The sequence below is a fragment of the Pipistrellus kuhlii genome, unplaced genomic scaffold (genome assembly GCF_014108245.1).
Source record: "Pipistrellus kuhlii isolate mPipKuh1 unplaced genomic scaffold, mPipKuh1.p scaffold_m20_p_7, whole genome shotgun sequence".
In the NCBI taxonomy this organism is placed as follows: Eukaryota; Metazoa; Chordata; class Mammalia; order Chiroptera; family Vespertilionidae; genus Pipistrellus; species Pipistrellus kuhlii.
The window spans coordinates 33,769,030-33,796,845 of record NW_023425573.1 but is presented as its reverse complement, the minus strand read 5'-3'; the positions used below and the strand labels follow the sequence as shown (position 1 = coordinate 33,796,845).

The following is a 27,816-nucleotide window of genomic DNA, read 5'->3' as shown; positions in this document are numbered from 1 at the left end:
TAAATTAGTAGACATCTCGTTTTCAGATATGCCTGTCCAACAGAAACCCAAATAGGCGAATTCTGCAACCTCTACCACTTCACATGTTCTGCATTTTGCTGTCAGACTTCCAGGTCCATGCATCATCAGCTCCTAATCTCATCCACCCATTATTGCTTCCAACTATTATTCACAGGGGTGCTTGGTAAACTCTTTAAATCCAATCAATGCATTCCCTAATGTGTGGGTATTTACAGTGTAGGCCCATTTTTTAAGGCTAGATTGTTTGAAAATAAACATTCCGCAAAATTATTTCCTGGCATTTTGGATGTACAAGCAATCTGCAGAGTTGTGCAATGCTTTTTTAAGCCCTCTGGGAATATTTTAATGTATTTGGTCACGGGGTAAGAAGCAAGTCCCCAACTTCTGTCCACATAAAGCTTCCTGGTTCTAGAACAAAGACATATTTTACTGCTCAGAGCAAAAGGAAGATATCTTCCTTCTATTTAGTATTGTTAAAACTAAAATAGCACACCAATGAAACCAGATAGGTGAGAGCATGACCCAAGGTATGTCAACAAAGATAAACCTTCAGTATTATGTATTCTGCTTTGGGAGGTTGAAAAAAAAAAAAAAAAGTTTCTCACGCCTAAGAAAATAAAGGTTTGTTAAAAGCCAAAGAAAACCATATGGATTAATAGTTTCCAACATGGGGGGGGGGGGGGGGGGGGGGGCATTCTGAGTGGCAGTTCCAATGGAAGGTTTGCCACCCTGTGCTAGAATGCGTGGTGGGGTACAGTCGGCCACAGACAAGATGGGAAGGAAGAGGTGACCTGTCTAAGAGCCGTTATCAAGTGACTCCCTCCACAGCACTTGCAACTTCCAGGGGGAGGTCTGCCTGTGCAGGAGCCAGATGTCAAAGCAAAGCACCCAGGGAGCCGCGGGGGCCGTGCACACCGGGCATCCCAGGGCGACATCCCACCCGCATCCTCCAGAGCCGACCCCACTGGGGTCCTAGCCGGGGTCCCCCCTAACCTACAGAAAATAAACACATCCAGGGAGATCTCGACCCAGAAGGGCCCCGGCCCCCTCCCTTTGTGGCTCCCGCAGAAGCTGAGGGAAGGGAGCGCGCCGCAGGCCCGCGGAAGCCGGAGCCTCCGCCGCCCGGGAGGCGTCCCGCCCGGAGCCTCCGCCGCAGCCCGGGGCCTGAGCCGGCGGCCCCCGCCCCCCGGGCGCGCCGGTCTCCGGCCACACAAAGGAGCCGGCCCCGGAGCCGGGCGCCACATCGGGCCCCGCACACCGGGAAGATCCGGATTTAACGCCTAAACCTGTTGCACGGTTCGGGTCCCTTTCCACCCAGACACGAAGACGCGCGCTCCGGGGGGAAGACGCCCGCCGGCGGCCCGGGCTGGGCGGGCCGCAGCCGCACCCCGCGGGCGGGCGGGCGGGCGGGCGGGCGGGCAGGCAGCGGCGCGGAGGCGGGGGCCGCCGGCTTCCCACCGCGGGCGCTTTGTCTGCGGCGGCGGCGGCGGGGGCTGCGGGCGGGGGCGCCCTCCCTGCGCCGCGCGGCCCGCGGGGGGGGGGGTGGGGGAAGCCGGCCAGCCGCCTCCGCCTCCGCCCGCGCCGGGCCTGCACCCGCCTCCCGCCCGGGCCGCCCGGCCACACGGCGGCCGCACTCACCTGGCCGGCGCGGCGCTGCGGACCGGCTCTCCCGGCGGCGGGCGAGGACGCGGGGACGCGGACGGGGCGCGGGAGGAGGGCGAGGCGGGAGGGGGCGGGCTGGGGGCGGGGCGGGCCCGGGCGGCGGCGGCGCGCGCGGGGCTCCGGGCGCTCGTGGCGAAGCGTGTCCGGCCGCGGCGTGCGTCAGGCGGCGGCGCAGGCGGCCCCGCGACCCCGAGACCCGCGGTCCCACCCGCGTGCGCCGACCCCGCACGCGCCGGGGTAGCGGCTGCGCAGAGGCCCCGCCCCGCCGGGAGGGGGCGGGGCCGGGAGGGCCGGCGGCGGGGGGCGGGGGACCGGGGACGGTGGGAGGAGGGGGCCTCCTTGCACCCCGGACCCTGCTTGCAGGTGGGAGCTGCCGAGCCGGCCACGAGGGTGGTGGAAGGGGCGCTGGACCGAGAGTCAGGAAACCTGGGCTTCAGGAAGGACCCGATTCCTTGGCCCCCCGGCATTTGTTTTCCCTCCTCCTCCTCCTGAAATGTGCTGGAGGTTCAAGTGTGTGGTGTGCAATTTTTCAAAATTCTAACATGGACATCCTCCTCCTTTTTTTGGGGGGGAGGAGTAATTCCTTTTCTCCCAAGTACCTACTGCCAGGAAATGCCTGGAGATGGTCCCCCCCACCTAGCCCTGCCTATGATGGGCCGAAGGGTGAAGGCAGCTGGCTGGGAAGGTTGGCGCAGAATGGGGTGTAGCCAACAAGGGCTGGATTGGAGGCCTTTGTTTTTCCTTGGGGATCTTTCCACTGGACAGTCCCAAATGGCCCTCAGACACGGGCTACTTCCCCATGTCCACCAGCTTTGGTTATTTCTCTCCAACGTACTGACTTCATGGTGTCTATTCCTCTGACTGTGTTGCACAAGTCGTTTTTATGTCATTTCCTGAATTCGGCTCAAAAGAGTCATCCACTAATACAAACCTAGGGCAGCCATGTGTTCCCAATCCCAGGCATTCCAAATTACTCAGTCTGCTACTCACTTCACTATCACCTAATTCCATGACTAAAATCTCGCCATTCCCACAACCAGGCCACTCAATTTCTCTCCACTAAGGTTCTCTCATTTAAAATACCACAGAGGGACTCTTCCTCTTAGTTCTGTGACTAACAAGCTGTCTCCACTACGTTACCCTCTTTGCCACTCTTCAGTTGGTCAAGCCTTTCCAATTTCCCTTCTGCTGCTGTCTCATGTCCCTGCCAGAGAATGCTCCAAAAACAGACTGCGTCTTTAAAATCTTTCAATTAGAATCAAGTTAATTACTGTGATGTAGAAGTCCTTTTATGATCTGATCCCTAGACCTCTCCAACTCCAGCTCTAACTCCCACCACATGTCACACACAAAATCCACAGGCTCTGTCTCTGTGCCTCGGACATATTTCAATAGTTTTCCCCACCTGAAATCCATCCCTCTTTTAACCAGGTGAGCCTCCTCCTACTATCCTTAGGAGGGTTGCAGCATTTCCTCTTTGGAATCTTCCCCGACTTCCCCTCCTTTCACCACACCCACATCCTCACCCTATATACACTTACGCTGAATTAAATATTCTTTCTGTTTTCAGAGAACTTTTTAATCTATTCTTTGTGGTAATCATTGGCACTCTCCTTTGGTCTGGTGGTCTTTTCTTACTAGATCATGAGTTCCTTAAAAGGATAAGAGATTTTTCTGTTTACTTCATGTTTGGCTCCCAGACTGAACACACAGCTCAGCTCTAAGAAGGTTCTCTTTAAATATTTGTTGAAGTGTTGATGTCATTATTCATTTCAACAAATACACGTTAGGCATCTACTCAACAAGAGGGAGATACAGTGCAATCCATAGTCCCTGCCTTCCTTAGCCTTCCAGAGTATTCTGTCCTCTTTTACTAGATGGCATTCTCCGCTTATCACTGTAAACCCTCTCCTACTGCCACTCACATTCTTTGCTTGTTTTAATAAAGCAAGAGCATGCCAAATAACTCATAATAGGAATTCACAAAACATTCCTGCCCTTCCTCTTTCCATACCCTCTAGTTCCACACTTTATTGCCCAGTTATTAGATGAGGATAACTGCTGTGACAGAAAAAAGAAAAGAAAAAAAACACGTTAGATTGTAAGTACAGAAAATGAACTTTGGATGCTGTAGTTATTTTCTAATAGCCACAGAGAATGCACATAGTTCAATCACTTAAATTCACTGGGCCTCACTCCTGGAGGTCCTTTGGCTCTATGATTAGAAAACATGTTTAATATTTTGTTTAATAATATAAGCATATCGTTATATATGTGTAAATTAAAGGCACTAGCAGAGCCTGGCAAAACAGCTGTCCAGCATATGCTTGAACTCCGAGTGTAGGGAGCCACTCCTTACAATAGTATTCATCTTTGAACAGTCCTGCTAGTTGCTACATTGAACTGTGTCTCACTATACATTTAGTACGTGGTTATGGTATTGGTAGAAACACCACTGAACTTAAACACAAAATGGTATGGTTTATAATTGTCTAGCTGTATGACCTTGAACACTTGCAAAACAGCTCCAAGTATGAGTTTGCTCAACTCTAAAAAGGGGGAAAGAAATGAGACTTTAAATCATTGTTATAAATATGAATACAAGGTGTAGTAAGATGTCCAGTGAATCTGAAGCTAGTACTAATGAGTATTGAGTCCGGAACAGCCCATTTCCCCTTCTGTACATAGCCTTTAAACATTTGAAGTCAGCCGAGACCGGTTTGGCTCAATGGATAGAGCGTTGGCTTGGGGACTGAAGGGTCCCGGGTTCAATTCTGGTCAAGGGCATGTACCTTGGTTGCGGGCATATCCCCAGTAAGGGGTGTGCAAGAGGCAGCTGATCGATGACTCTCTCTCATCGATGTTTCTAACTCTCTATCTCTCTCCCTTCCTCTCTGTATAAAATCAATAAAATATATTTAATAAACATTTGAAGTCAGCAACCATAGCATGTTGCCTTCTCAAACTACCCTTCACTTAAATATCCCATTTATCTCCTCCAAACACTCTCATCTAAACATCTCTCCAAATGTGGCATATAGAACTGACTCCAACATTCCAGCTATAAAGGGAGGAGTAGAGAAGTACAATTTTCTGCATTCTTTGAATGATATTTGAAAATTCAGTTTGATTAATATGTTTTTACCATCCCATGCTGTTTTTATAAACATTGTTTTTGCCAACTAAAAACAAAGATATCCCCAAAATATTTGTTCAGCCTTTAGCATGCAAACAGCTATAAAACTCAATCCCCTCTGTACTTGCACAGTTCAGTTTTGGAGACCGATTGCAGATCTTTGCATTTACTTTTCTTAAATATAAGAAAATATAATGGAAGTGTATGTGCCAGAAGCCCCTATCCAATGGAAAGCAGTGAAAGGAGAATAGCATTTAAAACATATTCAGGGGAGGGAGGAAGAAGGCCAAAGTGTCTTGAAGCAACAAGTTCCTCAATTCCTAATTTCTCCCCTACAACTTCTCTTAGGCTTTTAATTAAATACCACATTTAAATATCATCTAAAATGATGTCACTTCTCACACACAGTTTGCTTTATAAGTGTACATTGCTTCCTGGAACTTCTGAAAAACTCCCTAAGCTGAGACAAGCAGGTATTGCAATGCCATTTTCCTGAAGCTCAGCAGGGTTAGGGAATTTACTGAACACTCACTCTGCACCAAAACCTACTTCTTGGAGAAACTGCCTCCACCCAGCCCCTGGTGGCCCCAGGCAGTACTCTTCAGCTTCCGGAGGGCACCTGACCTATAAACAGTCAAGTCATACGTATTCAGAAATGACCTGGGGGAACTCAGTTCCAAAAAGCTGGTCCATTCAGACAATCAGCTGGGGAAGCTGAAAACAAAAGGAGGCACCGAGGGGGGTGGCCTCGGGTGACATCACCAGTGAGCAGATGTTAACACCAGCCAATGGCAAGCAGAAAACATCCCTTCACACATCCATTCACTCCTTCATTCAGTAAATGCTTATTAAGCATCTTCTCTGGTTTAGGGGCTGGGAATACAATATGAGCAAAATACGCAATACTTCTGCCACATGGATCTTGCATTCTGGTGGCTGAGAAAGGCAATAAACAATAAATAGGTCAAACAAAATCTTAAGAAGGTGACAAGTGTTGAATAAATATACTGCAGGGAAGAGGACTAGAACTGCCAAGGGGATGGGGTACAATTTTTGATAATAGGAACACAGAAGCCTCCCTGAGGTGGCATCTGAGCTAAGGCTTGAAGGAGGTAAGGCAGTGAGTCTGTGGTCCAGAAAAGACACATAATAGTAAAAGCTGAAGGGAGCTAAAGGGTAGTGGGCTAATCATGAAGCAGACACCAAGAGAGAAAAGCAAAATCGGCCACACAGAGAGCCGGGTATTGAAAATCTAGCTGGGAGATTTTAAAAACAAAATGGTCCCGGTACTTCTCCAGGTGCACTACATAAGAATCTTTGCTAATGGGGCATCAAAGTCTGTATTTTTAAAACATTCCCCAACTGACTGGGATGAGAACCCCTGAACTAAAGAAAAGGTCCACCAATTCCTTCTGATACCTTGGGTTCAGAACATCCTTCAAATCCTGGGTTCCAGAAAGCCAAACTCAATTCGCATTTCTCTCCTCCTAGGAGGTCTGATTGTTCAACTTGTCTGTTATTCCTGGGAAGCCTATTATCATGGCTGAGATCTCGGTTTTTCTAATTTGCACATGTATACTTCGAAACTGAACAAACAGGAACCAAACCCCGACACCCTATTCCCTGAGGACACATGTTGGAGTTTCCTGCAACCAAAATTGCCTAACATACCACACGCACTACGCTATGAGATGCCGGTGCCAGAACTGCAACACTGGGCTGGTGTTCACTCTGCGCTTCTTGCCTTTAGGGACAAAACAAAAATGGCAATTTGTGGTTCTTCCTCTAGCCTTTCAAAATCCATCTCTGAAAAGTTGTGCAAGTATTGTATTTTAAAATCTAAAGGTGTATAAGATTCATTTCATAGTGTACATTTAATACATGATCAGTTTCTTAAGAGAATGCTTAATAATTTTATTTAAAAATGACATTTAATAGTCAGTGTGCCAGTTTTTCCATTTGACATTTTAATTCTAAGCTCCAAATTTTTTCTCTTTCACCGAGGTGGTTAAAAATACCTAATATATTTTTAAAATATGGTTTGTGTTTTTGTTTTAGTTCTCCCCCTTCCCCTTCAATCATAATTTTTTTTTTTTTTTTTTTTTTTTTTTTTACACAGGCCAAAGGAAAGAGTAAAAAGCTGTATTTGTTTTTTTTGTAAAATCAGCAAAACCTTTTCCTAACAAAACTAACTTCTAGTTGTGGAATCATGGATTTTTAAAGCTGGATCATATCCTATCTATTTCAACATCCTCATTTTCCTGTGGCCCTGAGATACCATGCAACACACCCAACTCTAGAGTTAGTTAACAAAACATCAGAGATGATATCCAGGCCTCCTGGCTACTCATTAGTATAAGCTGAAAGTATTGGAATATTTGCAATACCAACTGTATGTGTATAAATAGATGTTAGATAATTTAGGCATAGTACAAAATTATCTCTTAAACATCAATAGTACTTTAAAAGTATTCTGAATAACCCTAGCTGGTTTGGTTCAGTGGATAGAGCGTTGGCCTGCAGACTGAGGGGTCCCAGGTTCAGTTCTGGTCGAGGGCACATGCCAGGGTTGTGGGCTCGATCCCCAGTAGCAGGTGTGCGTGCAGGAGGCAGACAATCAATGGTCTTTCTCATCATTGATGTTTCTATCTCTCCCTCTCCCTTTCTCTCTAAATAAAAATGTATATTTTTTAAAGTATGCTGAATAATAGAAAATGAAACAAAATTTCAGACTAAGGAAAGGTCCCTAATTTCAGCATTAATTTACTGTCACTTTTAATTAGTATAAGCTTTGTAATAGAGTTTAACAGGTGTCAAGTTAAAAGCAAATTATCCAGGAAAATTGTTTTAAATACTTCTGGCAATGTATAATACATTACATTATACAGTATAGTATTTCCAATTTTTATAGTTCTCACCAATAAATTTTATTTCAGAAAGTACCATTATCTGTCAATACTGAAGTATATGTTCAAATAGGTATTGTGTCAGAACTCTTTGGTTGTAAGAACCAAAGCCAATTTGAACTGGATTGAAGTAAGGGATGAAAGCTTTTTCTGGAACAGTGCTCTGGATTTCCTGGAATCATACTGAAGAAGCTCAAGAGCACTGAAGAAAGAATTGCATTTTGGGGAACTTCAGAGACCCAAGTAAAGTCAGCATCTTTCTCAGTCCCTTCTTGAAAACCTATTCCTCTCTGACTCATCTTCAATCTGTCCAACAGCAGCAAACCAGTCTGTTTTACTAGAGAAGACAAGTTCAGGGTAGCACTGGGTGTACATCTCTGGCTTATGGATAGCTCATGCAGAAAAATATCAGGAGTGTCTGGTATATTGGGTCACATGAATGTTCGAACATCTGGGCCCTCAGAACAAGACGGGTGTGGGGGGGGAGTTCTGTATCATAACTGGAAGCTTCCATCATGGAAGGAAGTTTCCTTTGAAGGAGTTAGGGGAACAGCAAGAAAAGGGGGGAAAGTATCATCAGGCCGACAAAAAACACTACTCATCGCAAGATAGGTTTAGAAAACCAAACCTCACACAAAAAAGAAATTTTTGTGAAATATATCTTTTACCCACTTAAATATGAACATTAGAATGTAAATTATTTATAGTCTCATTTTATATCAAAACCCTACACTCATGTATCTTTTTTTCTAATTTTAATGCACCTTTAAAACCCTACCCCCAAAAAAGTCCTTCGATTTATTTATGATTATGGTAGAAAAGCACAATTTTGCTTGATCAGAGCATTTTTACTTATTACATGCATTATAGTTTTAAAAATTTTGATCTAAAAATATGTTATTCAAAGTTCAAGGTGCATAAGCACTTAATTGTCCAATTCAGCCTGCATAGTGAAATATTCAGGTCTCACTTAGAAAGCATTAGCTATGGAGAAAGTTCTTTCGTCCCTGTTGCATGGTATTTTAGTGTAGGGCTAGGTCCCAGTTATTAGTAAGACAGAAAAGAATGTGAAAAACAAGCTTGGTCCAAGTCACAAGGTTGCCTTTTGTTTTTCTAATATGCTCCAGTCACAGCCTGAACACAAAGGTCAAGAACATTTACCTCAGAGATCAAGGGATACGTGCTGCTCTCGACTTAAAATCTGAGGCCAGAGACTAAAACGTTCCTTGCTAGCTTCACTTCTCTCGTGGTCAGAAATGGCGCTCTTGTTTATCTGCATGTGAAGAAAACAACAGCTCTGTGTTCTTGAGACAAACCACATTTAAAAATAATCTCCACCCATTGTCAGGTTCCTTCCGCTCTGTCCCTCTCTCCAGCTGCTTGGAGATGTGTGTGAAATTCAGCTGTGACTCCAGCCGCCAAACAGCAGGCCACTCAGGAGAAACCCCATTGCATGAACTCGGAGGAGGCATCAGCAACACAAAAGCAAAGAATTGATTTGGTTGTGGGATAAAGGAGAAAAAGGCAAGAATTGCCTTTTGTATTAGTCTAACTTTTCCTCTCCTTCTGAATAAAACATTATTATGCAACAAAGAGCCTTTAAACAATTACTTTCTTATTTCAACTGGAGATTTGACAAATACAGATTGTGTCATCCTGGGCTAGAGCCACTTCTCAGGGTGTGGAGTTACTTGATTCCGGCCCTGTGGATCAGTGTACTCAAAACATGTGACACAAGCTAGGTCCAGGCCTCACTGATACTATCTTAGATTGGGGTGGGGGGAGGGAGAGAAAAGTGTGTCTCTGTTTGGGGACTTGAAGAAAGGCAACCACAGAGTGAGCCCGAGTTGACCATTTTATTCCAAAAGTTTTCGTACAAATATTATGCAAATAAACCAAGAAACATATTCTATCACCATTCCTGATGAGAAAAATTACAGCCTAGACATCTCCATTTAAATGATGGCAGCAAATTTGGGACAAGAACTCCTGCAGCTGCTCAACTTACCTTCTCGAGAAACAATCCTGGAAGTCTTGTCTTTACAAAAATTATGCCTAGCGTCTTCCAAGGAAGAATATCTTACTATGGAACAGTTTTTGGAGATGCTGTGTTCCTGGGTGTATACAGGAAGATGTGTCATTTTCTTGTCATGTGACCAACTTTTGAGCATTTTACTTGGAAAAAATGAGAGAGAACACAAACATGGGAAAAGATGTTCAGTGACTTACTTGTTCGTGCAACTAAAAATGTAGTGTTGGTGCTGCTTTAGAGACCTGGACAGTGAAAAGGGTATTGTGTTTGCTCTCAGTCTAATTGGGGGACAGGAATCCAATCAAACTTTCCAGTACCACATGGAAGCCACTGCTAGGGTTGTCATTAAACTCTACACAAAATGCTATTGAGAACCCGAGAAGAGTCACTGCCTAGTTGTCTAGTGAAGGCTTCCTGGAGGCTTTGCCACTGGAACTGAGTCCAGAAGAAAGAGGATTATCTAGGTTAGAAAAAGGGAGGGGGGGGGGAGGGGAAACAAAACAAGAAAAAGTGTATACAGTGGTAAAGAGGCACTAAAAAACATGCTACTTGGAGGAGAATTTTGAGTATTCTTGCTGTGGGTACAGGAGAATAGAGGGGGGCATTTTAAGGGAGGATCCAAATGAGAAGAACCTGTGGGCCAGAAAATTCAACAGGCTGAAGAGGGAAGGCAGATAATGTGCACCAGTGAGCCTGAGCAGAACTAAGTACAAATGCATTCGCTGTGAGGAGGAGTAAGAACCTCTATCTATATTGCAGCTAATTATGCTTACCTCCGAAATGGCAGAGCTGGCTTCTTTTCCCACACCCTGGCCAAGAATAGGTACTGTCAGTAATTTGTTCATTCATTAAATAAATACGTATTGAGTGTGTTCTATGGTGAGATATTTGTATTAGGAATTGAGAATATAGCAGTGGATAAAACAAAAATCCCTACCATTCTGGGACTTACATTCTAGTGAGGGAGACAGACAAAATAGATAAAGAAGTAAATTGTTAAGTTGTCAGATAAATGCTATGGGAAAAAATAAAGGATGAACAACCAATGGAGAAGGGGAGACAGGTTGGATTTTAAATAATGAGGAAGGCCTCACCAAGAAGGTAACCATGGAACAAAGACTGTAGGTGGGGTGGGGGGAGGGGAGGCAGGGGGTAAGGTCTTTTAGGGAATTATAAACACTTAGGCTTTTGCTCTGAACAAGGGAGCTGTGCAGACACCAGTTGTAGGGGAACACAGGAGACTTGGTTGGAAAGTTTGTAAGGAAGACATTCCGAAAAAAGGAGTGGGCTGAAGGCAGCCCACCCTGTTTATCAGAATTCTGAATTAGGGGAGTCCAGCTGAAGGTGGCTGCCCCTAATTGTTCCTTGACCTTTCCAAACAAGTTTGTGTACTTGCAGATCTTTGAGTGATTACAGGAATCTTTATGCTTAATCTTTATGTGTCCTTGCTTAAAGGACACTGCAGACACTTGTGCCTCCCAAGATTACTTACTCTACAGATTGTATCTAAAAGATAAACTTTATCTCAAACTGCTATTACAATCAAAGCACGAAGAGGAAGGTTATCAAGGCTGTCTGATTCCTTTAGCCAGGCAGTTCCTTAGCCCTCTATTTCACAGCAATCCTGTGTCAAAGTAATCATTCATCAGGGTAGCCAGTGGGATGAGCATTTTAAGCAGAGGAATCAACAAATCAAAGGCCTTTAGGTGAAATCCTATCTTTCAGGGCAGGGAGGTTAAGGAAAAGGGAATGAGGGGGAAAGAAATTGTGTAAGGTCTTTTAGGGAATTATAAAGAATTAGGCTTTTGCTCTGAGCAAACTGTAAAAGTTTTCAATGGTTTGGAGCAAAGTGATAGGGGGGTTTGTATTTGTAAAGATTCACTGTGACTGCTCTGTAAAGCACTGAATGCAGGGTGGTGGGTGGAGGGTAGAAGCATAGATACCCACTGTGAGGTGAAAGCTACCTGGCACTGTTCAGGATAGACATGATGGTGGCTTGGACCAGCATGGGAGGTGTGGGGTGGTAGGAAGTGGTTAGATTCTGATTGTATTTTAAAGATAGAGCACCAACATTTCCGGACAAATCAGATGTGGGTATCAGGAAAAAAAAAGAGGAATGCAAGGATAACTCTGGGTTTTTGGTCTGAGCTATTAGAACAGTAATATTCCATTTACTATGGGAAAAATTGTATGGGAGAAGAGGGAGATGGCATATACAAGAATAAACTCAAGCCGAGACTGGTTTGGCTCAATGGATAGAGAGTCGGCTTGGGGACTGAAGGGCCCGGGTTTGATTCCGGTCAAGGGCATGTACCTTGGTTGCGGGCATATCCCCAGTAGGGGGTGTGCAAGAGGCAGCTGATCGATGACTCTCATCGATGTTTCTAACTCTCTATCTCTCTCCCTTCCTCTCTGTACAAAATCAATAAAATATATTTAAAAAAAAAAAAAAAGAATAAACTCAAAATGTGTTAAAGTCTTAAATTTAAGACTCAAAACCATAAAACTTGCAGAAAAAAAAAACATAGGTGGTAAACTCTCTGACATTGCTTTTAGAAATATTTTTGTTTATATATCTCCTCAGGCAAGATAAATAAAAGAAAAAAATAAATGGGACTACATCAAACTAAAACTATTTGAACAGCAAAGGAAATTATTTGATCAACAAAACTAAAGACAACCTCCTTAATGGGAGATTTTCATCAATAATATATCCAATAATTGGTTACTATCCAAAATTCATAAAGAATTTATACAACTAAAAACAAACAAACAAACAAACACAAAAAACAATCCAATTAAAAAATGGGCAGCCGAAACCGGTTCAGCTCAGTGGATAGAGCGTCGGTCTGCAGACTGAAAGGTCCCAGGTTCAATTCTGGTCAAGGGCATGTACATTGGTTGTGGGCACATCCCCAGTAGGGGGTGGGCAGGAGGCAGCTGTTCGATGTTTCTCTCATCATCTATGTTTCTGGCTCTCTAACCCTCTCCCTTTCTCTCTGTAAAAATCAATAGAATATATTAAAAAAAAAAAAAAAGTGGGCAGAGGCCCTGAATAGATACTTCTCCAAAGAGGACATACAGATGGTCAATCTATGTACATAAAAGTCTAAGCAGAGAAACCAATATGGCGGCATAGATAAATACCTGAACTTGCTGCCTCACACAACAACTTCAAAACTACAACTAAAAGACAAAAGGGACATCATCCAGAACAACAGGAAGGCTGGCTAAGTGGAAATTCTACAACTAGAAGGGAAGAGAAAAGCACACTGAGATTCAGAGGACCTGCGGAAGTAAAGTGCAGAGGTACGGAGGCATGTGCATAGAGAGGGCTGACAACGGAGTATGCAGTTAGCTTTTTCAATCTGCAGGGAGACACAAGCTCCTGACAGTTCTGAACTCTAGTTCTGGGCAAGTCTCTGGGGACCCAGACTCCTACTGAGAGAAAATGGACTGTCTGGCAGTGGGTGGAACTAGAGGGCGGCTTTCTCTCAGAGGTGCTTGCAGCGATTACCAAGGGACACTGAGACCTGGGGGTCTTTTAAGGCAGGGATGATGGGAAGCCATTGCTATTTGCTCCACACTGAGACTTCACCCTATCCAAGCTGTGCACAGAGGATTTTGCATATGAATGGCCTGGTCCTTTGAAATCTAAACTTACCTAACAAACTGCAGCTGAGTCAGAGAGACCCAGAACATCCAAAAGAAGGCCCAAGGCCCCACAGGAGTCTGCATTGCTTCACAGCTGGGTCTCATCTGAGACTTCACCCTATCCAAGCTGTGCACAGAGGATTTTGCATATGAATGGCCTGGTCCTTTGAAATCTAAACTTACCTAACAAACTGCAGCTGAGTCAGAGAGACCCAGAACATCCAAAACCCAAAAGAAGAAGAGGAATCTGCAGTTCTCTATATCAGTGTTTCCCAACCTTCTCTCATGATGAGAATCACCTGGTGGAGTTGTTAAAACACAGATTCCTGAATCCCAACTAAGAAGTGCTAAACTAGAATTTTTGGGAACATATAGGTAAAATTGTATACTTAACTAGTGCTCTAAGACAGATTTTATATACAGAGCATTAAGTTAGGTATGCAATTTTACCTATATGTTCTCAAAAATTCTAGTTTAGCACTTCTTAGTTGGGATTCAGGAATCTGTGTTTTAACAACTCCACCAGGTGATTCTCATCATGAGAGAAGGTTGGGAAACACTGCTCTATATAGTACCTGTTGGGTGGCCTCAGGCAGAAGCTAAATTAGCATCTCCTTGGTGATCCAAGAGCCAGTGTACCCAGGGGTCATTGTAGGACCATCATATTACAGCTTCTCAGATCCATAAGGGTCACTCTCAAGGGGCAGACTCAGTGAGCACCAAAGCCCCACTGAAGCAAGTCTTGCCTCATAAGAATGTCTCCAGCACAGAAGGTCTCCCATCATATACACAGCTGATCCTCACAGCCAATTGGCCGGGAGATCAATTTCTCCCAGTGATTTCAACAACAATACAACAAGACTGTGCCCACAGCCCACAAAGGGGTGCTCCAAGAGTATCCACCTCGGGTAACTGAGGAAGCTGAGCAACAGGGCCCTATAGGACACCTAGCATACAAAGCCACTGTATCAACTCAGGGAAGCAGCCAAAATGCAGAGACAAAGAAACAGGTCACAAATGAAAGAAATGGAGGAAAGCAAATAACTGGATATAGAGTTCAAAACCAGGGTTATAAGGTTTTCCAAGAATTTTCTAGAAAAGGCCGATATATTTAGCAAGACCCTCGAGGATATGAAAAAGGACCAAATAGAAATTAAGCATACACTGACTGAGATAAAAAAAAAAAAAATAGACAGAGATCCAACAGCAGACTAGAGGATTGCAAGAATCAAGTCAAAGATTTGAAATACAAAGAAGCAAAAAACACTCAACTGGAAAAGAAAAAAAGAATCCAAAAATATGAAGATAGTGTAAGGAGCCTCTGGGACAACTTCAAGTGTACCAACATCCGAATTATGGGGATGCCATAAGAAGAGAGAGAGCAAGGTACTTAAAACCTATTAGAAGAAAAATAACAGAAAACTTCCCCCACCTGGTTAAAAAAATAGACTTACAAGTCCAGGAAGTACACAGAACCCCAAACAAAAGAAATCCAAAGAGGACCACACCAAGACACATTATAATTAAAATGCCAAGAGCAAAAGACAAAGACAAAATATTAAAAGCATCAAGAGAAAAACAGTTAGTTACCTATAAAGGAGCACCCATACGATTGTCAGCTGAACTCTCAACAGAAACTATGCAGGCCAGTCAGGAGTGGCAAGAAATATTCAAATGATGAATAGCAAGAACCTACAACCAAGATTACTCTACCCAGCATAGCTATCATTGAGAATTGAAGGTCAGGTAAAGAGCTTCACAGCTGCCAAACCAGTATTATATGAAATGCTGAAAGGTATTTTTTAAGAAGAGAAAGAAGAAAAAGGTAAAGATAAAAATTTTGAACAACAGCCAAAACCAGTTTGGCTCAGTGGTAGAGTGTTGGTCTGCAGACTGAAAGGTCCCAGGTTCGATTCTGGTCAAGGGCATGTACATTGGTTGCAGGCATATCCCCAGAGGGGATGTGCAAGAGTCAGCTGGTCGATGTTTCTCTCTCATCGATGTTTCCAGCTCTCTATCTCTCTCCCTTCCTCCTCTATGTAAAATATCAATAAAATATATTTAAAAAAATTATGAACAACACTTACATATCTATCAACAAATGAATCTAAAAAAATTAGGTGAATAAAAATCTGATGAACAGAATAAACTGGTGAATATAATAGAATCAGGGGCATAGAAAGGGAGTGGACTGACACTGACAATTCTCAGCGGGAAAGGGGTGTAGGTGGTGAGGGTAGAGACTGGATAAAAATCGTACACCTTTGAATGAGGACAGTGGGGGGTAAGAGTTACATGTGGGGTGGGAACCAGGTGGAGCGGAGCTATAGGGGGGAAAAAGAGGAACAATTGTAATAATCTGAACAATAAAGATTTATGAAAAAAAAAAAAAAAGCCTAAGCACCTATCAAACTGGTTGCTATGACGTGCACTGCTCACCAGGAGGCAGACGCTCAATCACAAAGCTGCCCCCTGGTGGTCAGTGTGCTCCCAAAATGGGAGTGAAGCTCAGCTGACCAACCCATCCAGGCAGCCTGGTGGCAGCCACTCCCTCCCTCAATAGTCCTGAAGGTCCAATGTCTGGAGAACAGGCCAAGCACTGATGAACCAGTGCCACCAGCATGATCCCAACACCGGCCTCCTGGAAGTCAGCCTCAGGCATCGTGGCTGCTTCCCCTCCCTAGATGCTCCACAGGAATAAATGATATAAAAGTGGCTGCCAGGTGGCTCCTGACAACCAGTGTGAATGTCAGTGGTTGGATCTGTATACCAGGATGGCAAGGTTGTCCAACTGCCTGCCTAGGAGGCCTAGCACTTCCTGGACCCCCCCCCTCCCACACACACACACACACACACACATACTCCCTTGGAAGGATGCCAGATGCAGGGCTTACAGCTGGCAAGCTCCATTAAGGCAGTGCGAGCCTCTCTCAATCAAGACTGGGTGTGAGCCCATGGCACACGCAGTGGGGCCAGGATGAGCAGGAGCGGCAGGCTGCATTGGACTGCTGGTTTTGGCCCAATCCCAGCAGGCCATTCCGAGGGACTCCACTGGTGCACAAATTCATGCACTGAACCTCTAGTAGATTATAAAAAAGGTGCTCAACATCACTGAATATCAAAGAAATGCAATTTAAAACCAAAATGATATATCACTTTACACCTGTCAGAATGGCTATCATAAAAAAATCAACCAACAAGTGTTGGCCAGGATTGTTGTAAAGGAAACCCTAGTGTACTCTTGGTGGGAGTCAGCCACGGAGGAAAACACAAATGGAGGTTTCTCAAAAAATTAAAAATAGAACTATAATATGACCTAGCATTCCACTTCCGGGTATTTATCTGAATTAATCCAACACAGTGTTTATTGCAGTGTTATTTATAATAGCCCAGATATGGAAGCGACCTAAATGCCCAATTGATATACATTGGATAAAGAAGAAGTGGTACATATACAGGAGTGGGCAAAAGTAGGTTTACAGCTGTAAATATATTATTACTTATTAATTTGTTGTATTACTTTCCATATGAACAACCATAAACCCACTTTTGCCCACACCTGTATACAATAGACTATTACTTGGCCATAAATAGAGTAAATATTACCTTTGTGACAACATGGATGGACAGAGAACTTATTATGCTAAGTGAAATAAGTCAGAAAAAGACAACTATCAGATGATTTCATTTATATGTGGCATATAAGGAATAAAATAAGTGAACAAATCAAACAGAAACAGACTGATAGATACAGCAAGCAAACTGATGATTGCAGAGGAGAAGGTTGTGGGGGAGGGGGAGGGTGACGCCTGGGTAAAAAAGTTGAAGGAATTGAGAAGTACAGATGGGTAGTTATAAAATAGTCACAAGGATGTAAAGGACAGCATAGGGAATCCTATATAATAAAAGCCTAATATACTAAGTGTCCAGTTGTCCAATGACTGGTTGACTATTCAACCAATCAAAGCATAATATGATTATGATATGCTAAGCCACTCAATGGCTTTCTATGATGTGCCCTGACCACCAGGGGGCAGACAGTTGACCATTTTACCACCAGTGGGCAGATGCTCCTACCTGTAGATTAGCTTGACCACCAGTGGGCAGATGCTCCTTCCTGTAGATTAGCTTGCTGCTGGGGTCTGGTCGATAAGGACTGAATGAGATGGGCAGGACATGTCCTGGAGCTCTCCAGTGGTCCCTCCCCAGCCTAATCCTACACCAGTGGGGTCCCTCAGCCTGTCCTGCACCCTATCACAACTGGGGTTCCCTTGGGGGATGTCAGAGAGCCAATTTTAGCCTGATCCCACAGGTCACTCCCCTCAGGAGGGTGCCAGATGCAGGGCTCATGGTTGGCAAGCATTGCTGCGGCAGTGTGAGCCACTTCAGATCAGGACTGATTGGGTGTGAGCCTGTGGCAGGCGCAGTGGGGCTGGGATGAGTGGGAGTGGCAGGTAGGAGATGCAGGTGGCATTGGACTGCAAGTTTTCAGCCTGATCCCTGCAGGTCACCCAGAGGAACCCCACCTCTGCATAAATTCATGCACCAGGCCTCTAGTGCATGATAATAATATTATAATAACTATAGATGGTACCAGATGGGTACTAGACTTATAGGGTAAATTACTTCATAAATTATATAAATGTCTAACTACTATGCTTTACACCTGAAAATAATATAAAATAATATTGAATGACAACTGTAATTAAAAAATGAAAAAATAAAATTAAAAATGTGTGAGCTATGAATATGTGCATACTTAAAAAAAATTTTCATACCCTATATAGAATGTTATTTATATCCTGCTTTTTTTCAGAGAAAGAATGGAAGGCAGAGAGAGACAGAGAGAAACATCAATGTGAGAGAAACACATTGATTGGTTGCCTCCTGAACGCACTCCTACCAGGGCCAGAATAACCTGCAACCAAGGTCCGCGCCTTGGCCTGAATTGAACACGGGACCCTTCAGTCTGAAGGCCGATGCTCTATCCACTGAGCAAAACAGGCTAGGACTTTATATTCTTCTTTTAACAATTAACTATATACTATGAGCACAGTTCTTCATAAATGAAATAATCTTTTAATATATAATTTTAATGACCACATTGTGTTTGATACTATGAATGAACTACACTTTAATTACACTTTAATTACCCAATGAACATAGAGATTGACTTTTATTTTGCTGTCATATATGCTATAATAAACATCTTGTCATATATAACATTACATCACTCTGATTAGTTCCTTAATAGAAATTCCTAGAAGTGGAAATTATGGTGTCAAATATATAAACATTTATAAAGTCTCTTGAGACCTATTGATAAACTGATTTCTAAATATATTATCACAATTGATGGTCCCATTAGCACTCAGGATTGCGTTAAAATGTTATTTTCTAAGTGTATGGGCAAAAATGTCTTCATTTAATTTGAATTTTCTGAATTAAAAGTTCATACATTCATTAAAAATTTATAGTTTCTCCTTTTATAAATTTCCCCTTCATATTTTTTAAATCATTTTCTATTAGAATATTTTAAAATTTGTATTCTTCCTTTTTACAGTATTAAGTATATTGATTTTTTTTTGTCAAAGGTAGACATACAAAGATTTGTAATTATTTTACAGATAGATGTATTTATCTTTTCCTTTAGAAAACTTGATTTCCTTGTCAAACACTTCTCTTTCAGTGTCTGTGATGCTGTTTTATCCTATGTACTATTTCTCAATTAATTTCTGAATGGCGTATAACTGACACTTCTTTCTCCTTCGAATAGAGACATTTGTCATGGTCACTGGTCTTTTTATGCCAATGTCCTTACACTCAGAGATCTAATCTATTCCAAATATTTGAATGCCATTAAAGATTGATCAACCTGATCTAAAAATATGTTTTTCTGAGTGATATAGTTATATAGTATCAAATTTAAAAGTACAGATAATATACAGTGAAAAATAAGTCTCTTTTTCTACTGACCCTCAGCCATCCAGTTACTCTCCTGCAGAGTCTTCTAACAATAGTCTATGCATTTACAAATATATGAGTTCATAGTATAATATATAAATACAAATTACATATATAATATTCTCCACACAATATTAGTATGCTGTGTATGCTAATCTACACATTACTTTTTCACTTGAATAATAGATTATGGAGATATCTTTCTATCAGTACACATGAGACAGCATTGTATTTCATTATTTGAATATGTCATCACTTTTAAAAAAATATATATTTTATTGATTTTATACAGAGAGGAATTGAGAGGGACAGAGAGTTAGAAACGTTGATGAGAGAGAAACATCGACCAGCTGCCTCTTGCGAAGCACCCACTGGGGATGTGCCCGCAACCAAGGTACATGCCCTTGACCGGAATCGAACCTGGGACCTTTCAGTCCACAGGCCGATGCTCTATTCACTGAGCCAAACCGGTCCCGGCGAATATGTCATCACTTTTTAAAGTAGCCTTCTAATGCTAAACATTTCATTTGCTTCAAGTCTATTATATTCCTATCTAATAAAATGGTAATATGCAAAGTAACTGTCACCTCGTCACAAAGATGGCGGCATCCAGTTCTCTCAGCCGCACCTGAGTTCTCCAGTCCTGGAGGGCGCCCGCTGAAAGCGGGCAGCGAGAGTGGCCTGGTGGAATACTTGTTTTGTCACCACAGCAAAGAGGCAAGTGTTCCGCGACCAGCCACAGATGGGCCTCTGGGCTGCAGAGAGCCTCTGGGCAGCGGGCGTGGAGTGGCCAGGACCCGCGGAGAGCGACTGGTGCCCAGATTTGTGTGCAGGGCTACTAGTCTATTATAAAACATCATTTTGTACTAGTAAGATAAGTACTTAGGACTAGAATTGCTAGGTAAGAAAGTATGTGCACTTGCTATTTGGAATGATTTTTGTGAAATTGCCTTTCATTGAGGTTGTACCAGTTTATACTCCCCCCCATCTCCAGCACACTTGGTATAAAATACTTGTTAAAAATTTCTTTTGGTTGGTATGGCTCAGTAATTGAGCCTTGACCTATGAACCAGGAGGTCATGGTTTGATTCTGGTCAGGGCACATGCCCGGGTTGCAGGCTTGATTCCCCAATATGGGACATGTAGGAAGCAGCCATCAATGATTCTCTCTCATCATTGATGTTTCTCTCTCTCTTTCATTCTCTCTCTCTCCCTTCCTCTCTGAAATCTCTATCTCTACACACACACACACACACACACACACACACACACACTGAGTGGTCAGATTATTATGATCTCTGAACGCATAATAATCTGGCCAGTTAGTGTATATCCTATATAATAAAGGGCTAATATGCAAATTTCCCCCTTGACCAGGAGTTCGACCAGCAGGCAGACCTGCCAACTGCCCATGTCCCCTCCCCATTGTCAGGCTGGCCAGATCCCACCCATGCATGAATTCATGCACTGGGCCTCTAATATGTATATTATGCATTCAGAAATTAATAATCTCTGTGTGTATATATTTAAATTGTTTTGGCTTTTACCAGTCTGGTAAGTGAAAGATAGCATCTAGTGTAGTACATAATTGGGTGAGGACTGGCATATTTTTACTGATTCAAGAGCAATCTATTTCTTTTTTATTGTTTTTTTTTTATATCAATTGCTGTCCTCACTCCAATTATATTGGATAATTGGTCTTATCTCTTGTTAATTTATAGGAATTGGATTCTGATATATGTTGTATAACTTAGTTCTCTATTTTTTAGTTTACATAGGATGGTTTTGTTTCCTGCAGAATTTCTGTGATTATTATATATAGATAAAAGCCTAAGTGACAATTACGACCAGCCAATCAATCGACTAGTCATTATGACATGCACTGACCACTAGGGGGCAAACACTCAATGCAGGAGCTGCCCCCTGGAGGTTAGTGCGCTCCACAATCAACCTCCCACAGCCATTTAACCTCCTGCAGTCCCTTCCCCTGACTGGCCCCAATCAGGACTGGGTGAGATGGCCCCAATTGGCCCTGATCACTAGCCAGACCGAGTAACCTTACCCATGTACAAATTTGTGCACCGGGCCTCTAGTGTAAACTTATTTATTTATCACTTCCTTATGGTGTCTGAGCTTTATGTTATACTTTGAAAACCCTGTCTATGTTGGCAGCTGATATTATTTAAAACAATATTTTCCCCTTTTATTCTTGTACTTTTATGGGTTTATTTTTATACCTAGATCTTTGATCTATCTGAAATTCACTTATAAGCAGTTGGAACCAACATATTTTTCTAATTGCTATCCACTCGCTGCTATCCATTATTTGTCAAATAATTTTACTTTCCTGTTCATTTTGAAGTGCCATTTTTATCAATTCATGTTTTGTGTTCTATTTCAGGACGTTTCTGTTTTGTTTTATTGGTGAACATGCTCCAGCCTATTTTAAGTACCTTACTGTGTTTTATATAGTAGAAAGTCTCTTCTCATTTTTCCTTTTCTCTGAAATTTCCCAAGATATTCTTGCATATGAAATTTTACACATGAATTTAGAATCATCTTGTCTAGTTATAAATTTAAAATTTTTTTATTATTATATTAATAGAAATCAGGTAAAAATTACAGATTAACTTGAAACTGATAAATTTATGGTGCTGAGTCTTCCAATCCAAGAACATAATGTGTTTTTGATTTGTTTGAGTCTTCTCTTCCAGTGTCCTTCAGTATTGCTTTTGGATTTGCTTTGTATAAATGACACATATTTATAGTTTAGTCTTACATATTTCATTTTTGCATTGCTATTATAACATCTATTACTCTATGCAAATTACTTTCAAATTGCTATTTCCAACCTAATGCTTTTTAGTTATACAACAAAATATGTCCAGCTATTTTTTTTTTTTTTTAGATATTTCTACTTGAAAGTTCTGCTGTTATTTTAAACTCAACAAGTTCCAGAGATGACTCATCATTCTCCACTAGCCAAAGTGCACTCTGTCTTCAGTTTGGTATCCAGGCCTAGTACAGGGCTGTGTGCCTGGCACATAATCAGTTTATATTTATCTCCTGAGTTGAAACACTTGGATGTGTGCCTTCTCTCTCTTTTCTTATCCACCTTTCCCTCTCACACACAAGTACACAAATACTGAAGACCAGATACATAATTTATGGGACCCAGTACAATATAAATATGAAGAGCCCTTGTTGAAAAAGCAGAAAAATAGAGGTACTATAGTGTAAAGGTACTAAAATGTAAAGCTTTTTATTTTTGTGGTCTCTCTTCAACTTGTCATGGTGTTTTTACTTGATATTTAATGCCATCCTATGTAAAGAAAAATACAAAAAAATTAATAATTAGCTTGGATTGTACCATATGTATAATTAACCACATTAGTCTACAGAAATTTTTAATTACATGGAAATTTCATAAATGCTTTGAAAAAACTCATATATAGGGAGACTTTTCCACTGAAACCATAAAAGCAACATTTTGAACTGAGGAACAAAAGACCTCCTTATGCATTTAACATTTTCCTATTTATTATTTTCTTAGGTCATATGAATTTAGAGTCCACTATTTGCCTAGAAACTCTTCAGTGAAGCCTGAAATATGAAAATACTGGACAGATTAAATGTAGCTAACACATGTCCTGGGTAGCTGGACATTTAAGTTGGTATGTGTAACTGGAAAGAAGGGGTTAGTTGTTTTTCCACCTGACATTTCCTCATCTCTTTTGCCATTACTTACGGACACTGGTCCCACAGGAAATTAAGGTCCTGAGATAGACTGGAGTAAGCCATTTATCCTTGAACATTTTTAATACAATGACTCATAGAAGAATAAAATAAAACCCTTGAGGGCACAAACTTCCCTTTTACTTGTTGCATTTTGATGTACCTACTTTACTTAAAACAACTACTGGAATCCCAACAAACATAATGGAATTCAATGTAAGATGTAATCTATCCAGGAACATATGAACTTCTCTGCATATGTTTAAAGTTAGTTCACTCATTCCTCATATTTTGAGACACAAAGGGAAATGCCAACTATTCAACAGATTTAAAATTTCCAATTGGTTTATGGCTTAGTTCTTTCATCATATGTAATAATCTCAGTAAATTCAGAAAAATAAACAGAAATAGACAATTAAGTAAGTTCTGTATATTTTTCTGTGGAGAGAGTGTGAGAGAGAGAGAGGAAAGGGAGAGAGAGAGAGAGAGAGAGAGAGAGAGAGAGAGAGAGAGAGAGAGAGAGAGAGAGAGAAACTATCTCAGGTTTCAGTTTCTTTCAAAAGTGTTCAAAGGCTTCACATCTCTCATAATCACTTTCAAGGCCTGTCTTAGCTTGGGTTCTCTAAACACAGATGCATCTGGAAAGTTTATTGGGGAATGCTCTCAGAAAATAGATCTGTAAAAAGTGAGGCAAAGGGAAAAAGCTTAACTGCAGTTGGTTACAAAGGAGGCCTCAGCCAATTTTAAGGGAACATTTAAGCTCCTTTTAGTTTAGTTTTTTTTTTTTTTTCTTTCTCATTTTTATCCTGAAAACCCTCTGATGAGAGAATCCAAAATGAAACATGAGCTAGTGCTGAAAGATGAGACTCCTAGGTCATCAGGCTCTCCGTTACTAGGCAAGGGCAGAGAATACGAATAGCATTACTGCTAATGACACAACTTGTCCAAAGTGGCCGATGTGCACAAAGGCGGAAGGAAAGTACGATGCTGCACAACGCATAAAATCAGAACATGGAACATACGAAGCATGAACCATGGTAAACTGGAAAGTGTAACACAAGAAATAGAATGTATAAATAATGCAGTGCTTTGGTGTTTGTGAACAAAAATGGACTGAAATGGGACATTTTCAGAAACCACTACAAAGTGTTTTACTCTTGAAATGACAAATTCAGAGGAAACAGAGTGACTTGAATACTGAAGCAAAACACAGCACAGCCAGGGGCTACAATGCAAGGTCTGGCCAAATAGTGTCAGCCAGACTTCTAGGAAAACCTACTGACTTAGCCACCATTCAAGTATATGTGCCAACTGCAGAAGCTGAAGAAGATGAAATTGAAAGCTTTTATGCAAGTGTCCAAGAAGAAATTAATCACACACCAAAACAAGACATGCTGACAAATACAGATGAGTGGAACACAAAAATAGGAAATAAAGAAGAATCATTGGAAATTTTAGACTAGGGGTCAGAAATTAAGCAGAAGATTGGCTTATGGCTTTCTCTGAAGCCAACTACTTGTCCATCAAAATCACATGCTTTAAACAACAAGATGACTGTATACAAGGACATCACCAGATGGCCAATACAAAAATCAAGTAGACTATGTAATTGGAAGCAGGAGATGAAGAGGCTGTATTCTCTTTGCCAAAACAAGACCTGGAGCAGACGGTGGTACTAGCTGTGAACTGCTGATATCAAACATTAGAGTAAATCTGTAGAAACAAAATAGAACATATATAACATTCCTGGTGGATTTGAAGTCCACATAAAATATAGATTTGAATTGTTAAACTTAATTGAACAGGACCCAGAACTATAGTCTGAAACTAGAAATGTTATTAGGGAAGAATGTGAAAAGACAATATCAGCAGTAAAAAGGAAAGAAAAATAAAGATGGATGACAAAAGAAACATGAAAAGTTATTAAAGACAGGCAAAAGTTAAAGGTGACAAAAGTGGGTTAGAATCCCACAGTTTTTCAATGACTATCATGTATAGGTAAAGAGAACTATTTACAATAGTCAATGTAAGGATAGAAGAGAACAACAACAAAAGAAAAAAAGAAAAAGAAAAAAGATTTCTGCTAGAAGATTCAAGAAATAAAAGGGAAATTCAAACCTGGACAGGAGTGCTGAATGACCAACAAAAATGCTCATTATCTGATCAGGAGAATATAAAGGGAAGATGCAAACAGTATATTGAAAATCCATACTGCAGAGATAAAAGAATGACAGATACCTTTGAAGATGATTCTTAGGAAGAACCTGTACTTCAGAAAAATGAAGTAAAAACTGACCTAAAAGTATTGGAAATAAATTATCAGAGAATGGAATAGCAATATAATTATTTCAAGCCACAGAGACCGAATCTGTCAAAATCCTAACAAGAATATGCTAACAAACATGGAAAATAAAACAACGGCTTACAGATTGGAAACACTAAATAAATGTCCCACTCTTTACGAAAGGAGATGGCAAGAAGCGCAGTAAATATAGGACCATTGCCTTCATTTCCCACAGGAGTGAAGTGCTCAAGGAGATGCAAATTCAGCCTGAAACATGGCTGCAAGTAAAAATGACAACACTGAGACTGCCCTGCTTTCAGCATTTCAGGAGAAGGCAGAGTTCTTGGGAAAGACAATCATGCTGGGAAACATAGAAGGCAGCAGGAAAGGAGAAAGATTAACGATGAGATGGATTGACTCCATGAAAGAAGGCATGAATGGCTGAGCAGGGTTGTTGAGGACAGGACATGGTGGACATCACTCATTCATAGAGCCACCAGGAATCAGAATTGACTCAATGGCACATAACACATACTAAGGTGGACCAAACTGAGAGAAGGAGGCTAGGCCACTTAATCCCACATTAGCTCATCATTAGCCATGGGCTGCTCCCTGAAAGGCACACAACTTTAGGGGAGGCAGTTCTCTGCAGCCAAGGGCAAGGGCAACTACCAATTCTATTTGGTAGTTGACTGTGAACCCATTGGCAGCTGCTAGGGCTGGGTGCATCCATCCTGGGGAGAGGATTGGGGTGGAGTGCCCATCCACGACAGGCCCTCTGTGATGTGACCTTTTCATTTTGCTGACCTTATTCCCTCTTTAACTGCTTGGCCTTATTAGTTCCTTAAGCTGCTAGGCATGCTGCCATCTCAAAGCCTTTGTTTTGCCTCTTTTCCTCTATCTGGGACACTGCTGAGGTGATCCACAGTCTGGTTTGCTTGGGCTGGGACTGTCTTGGTTTTACCAGCAGGATGCATCCTGGGAAACCTCTTAGTCTCTTTCAAGCCAGGATGGTTGGTCACCTTGACCTCCTCCTTATTCCTACATGCTTCACTCCCTTCCTCACCTCTTTTGCTCAGATGGCATCTTCTCTGACTATCCTATTTAAAATTGCACTCTTACCCACCCACACACATATTCTTTTTTTTTTTTTTTAATATATTTTATTGATTTTGTACAGAGAGGAAGGGAGAGAGATAGAGAGTTAGAAACATCAATGAGAGAAAAAGTCATCGATCAGCTGCCTCTTGCACACCCCCTACTGGGGATATGCCCGCAACCAAGGTACATGCCCTTGCCCGGAATCGAACCTGGGACCCTTCAGTCCCCAAGCCGACGCTCTATCCATTGAGCCAAACCGGTCTCGGCCACACACATATTCTTAATTCCCTTTCCCTGCTTTTATTTTTTCCCCTTAGCCCTTAATACCTTCTAATATATTACATCACTTATTTGTTTTATTTACTTTAGGAACATAAACTTCATGATGATAATTTCCGGTACATAGTAGGCATTTGATAAGTATATGTTGAATAGATGAAATAAATATTTCTAATATTTTATAGAAAATATATAGTTCCTGGTTCATATGAAATGTATGCATTCAGTGACTAGTTACAATATTTTAGATGATAGTCATTTATCACTGGTAATTATTTTGTAATTATACTGATAAAAGGTCAAATTGATCACAGAATCATTTCTTTGGTAAATGAATGGAGAAAGGATTTAAAATTAAATCATTCTACTTGGTAGTTGATGGTAATGACATGCTATTTTAGAATTTGCAACTTGAAAAAATAGGCTGGAAAAAATGGGACAATCTAATTGATTGACAGTATTGCCCGCTGTGAAATTAATACATCGTACCAGACATTTCCTAAATGCATCTTTATAAGCAAATATTTAAACAGAAACACAGGACAGCTCCGAGACTGAAATTTTACCAGCCGTAAAGTCAAATCATTTGGTTTTGCTTTATCTTCCGTGATCTGTATTTTCTTTAAAAAAATAGGGGTGGAGAAAGGAACATTTCCATTTTTATAAAATGTACTAAATGCTTAAGAGATTAGCCCAAACCATAGTTTCCTTTGCTCCACAAAATGTGAAATACAATAAGAAACATGGGCCTAGCCAGTTTGGTTCAGTGGGTAGAGCCTTGGCTTGTGGACTCAAGGGTCCTATGTTCCTTTCAGGTCACATACCTGGATTGTGGCTTGAGGGCATGCAGAAGGCAGCCAATCAATGATTCTCTCTCATCACTGATGTTTCTAACTCTCCTCCCCTCCCTTCTTCTCTGAAATAAAAAAAATATATTAAAAAAAAAAAAAGAAATATAAAGTTCTCTTTTATGATATTTTAAGTGAACTTTTTTGCTTTGGGTTTTAGTAGAGAATTAAAATTCCTCCAAACCCATTTGTCA

The 27,816-nt window shown here is 41.5% G+C and overlaps 1 protein-coding gene and 1 long non-coding RNA gene across 2 annotated transcripts in view; one reads left to right on the top strand and one right to left on the bottom strand.

Moving 5' to 3' along the window:
* The window catches only part of SESTD1 (SEC14 and spectrin domain containing 1), a 92,843-nt gene extending 91,087 nt beyond the window's left edge, over nucleotides 1-1,756 (bottom strand). The window contains exon 1 of the mRNA XM_036421142.2: nucleotides 1,660-1,756. The gene's annotated coding sequence lies outside the window, so the exon portion shown is untranslated. The remainder of the gene's footprint in view (nucleotides 1-1,659) is intronic.
* A 254-nt stretch (nucleotides 1,757-2,010) lies between these two features.
* LOC123651660 lies at nucleotides 2,011-9,318 on the top strand. Its single transcript, XR_006740533.1, has 2 exons — nucleotides 2,011-2,368; nucleotides 9,074-9,318. It is a non-coding gene; the product is annotated as an uncharacterized LOC123651660 (long non-coding RNA).
* The last annotated feature ends 18,498 nt before the right edge of the window (nucleotides 9,319-27,816 follow it).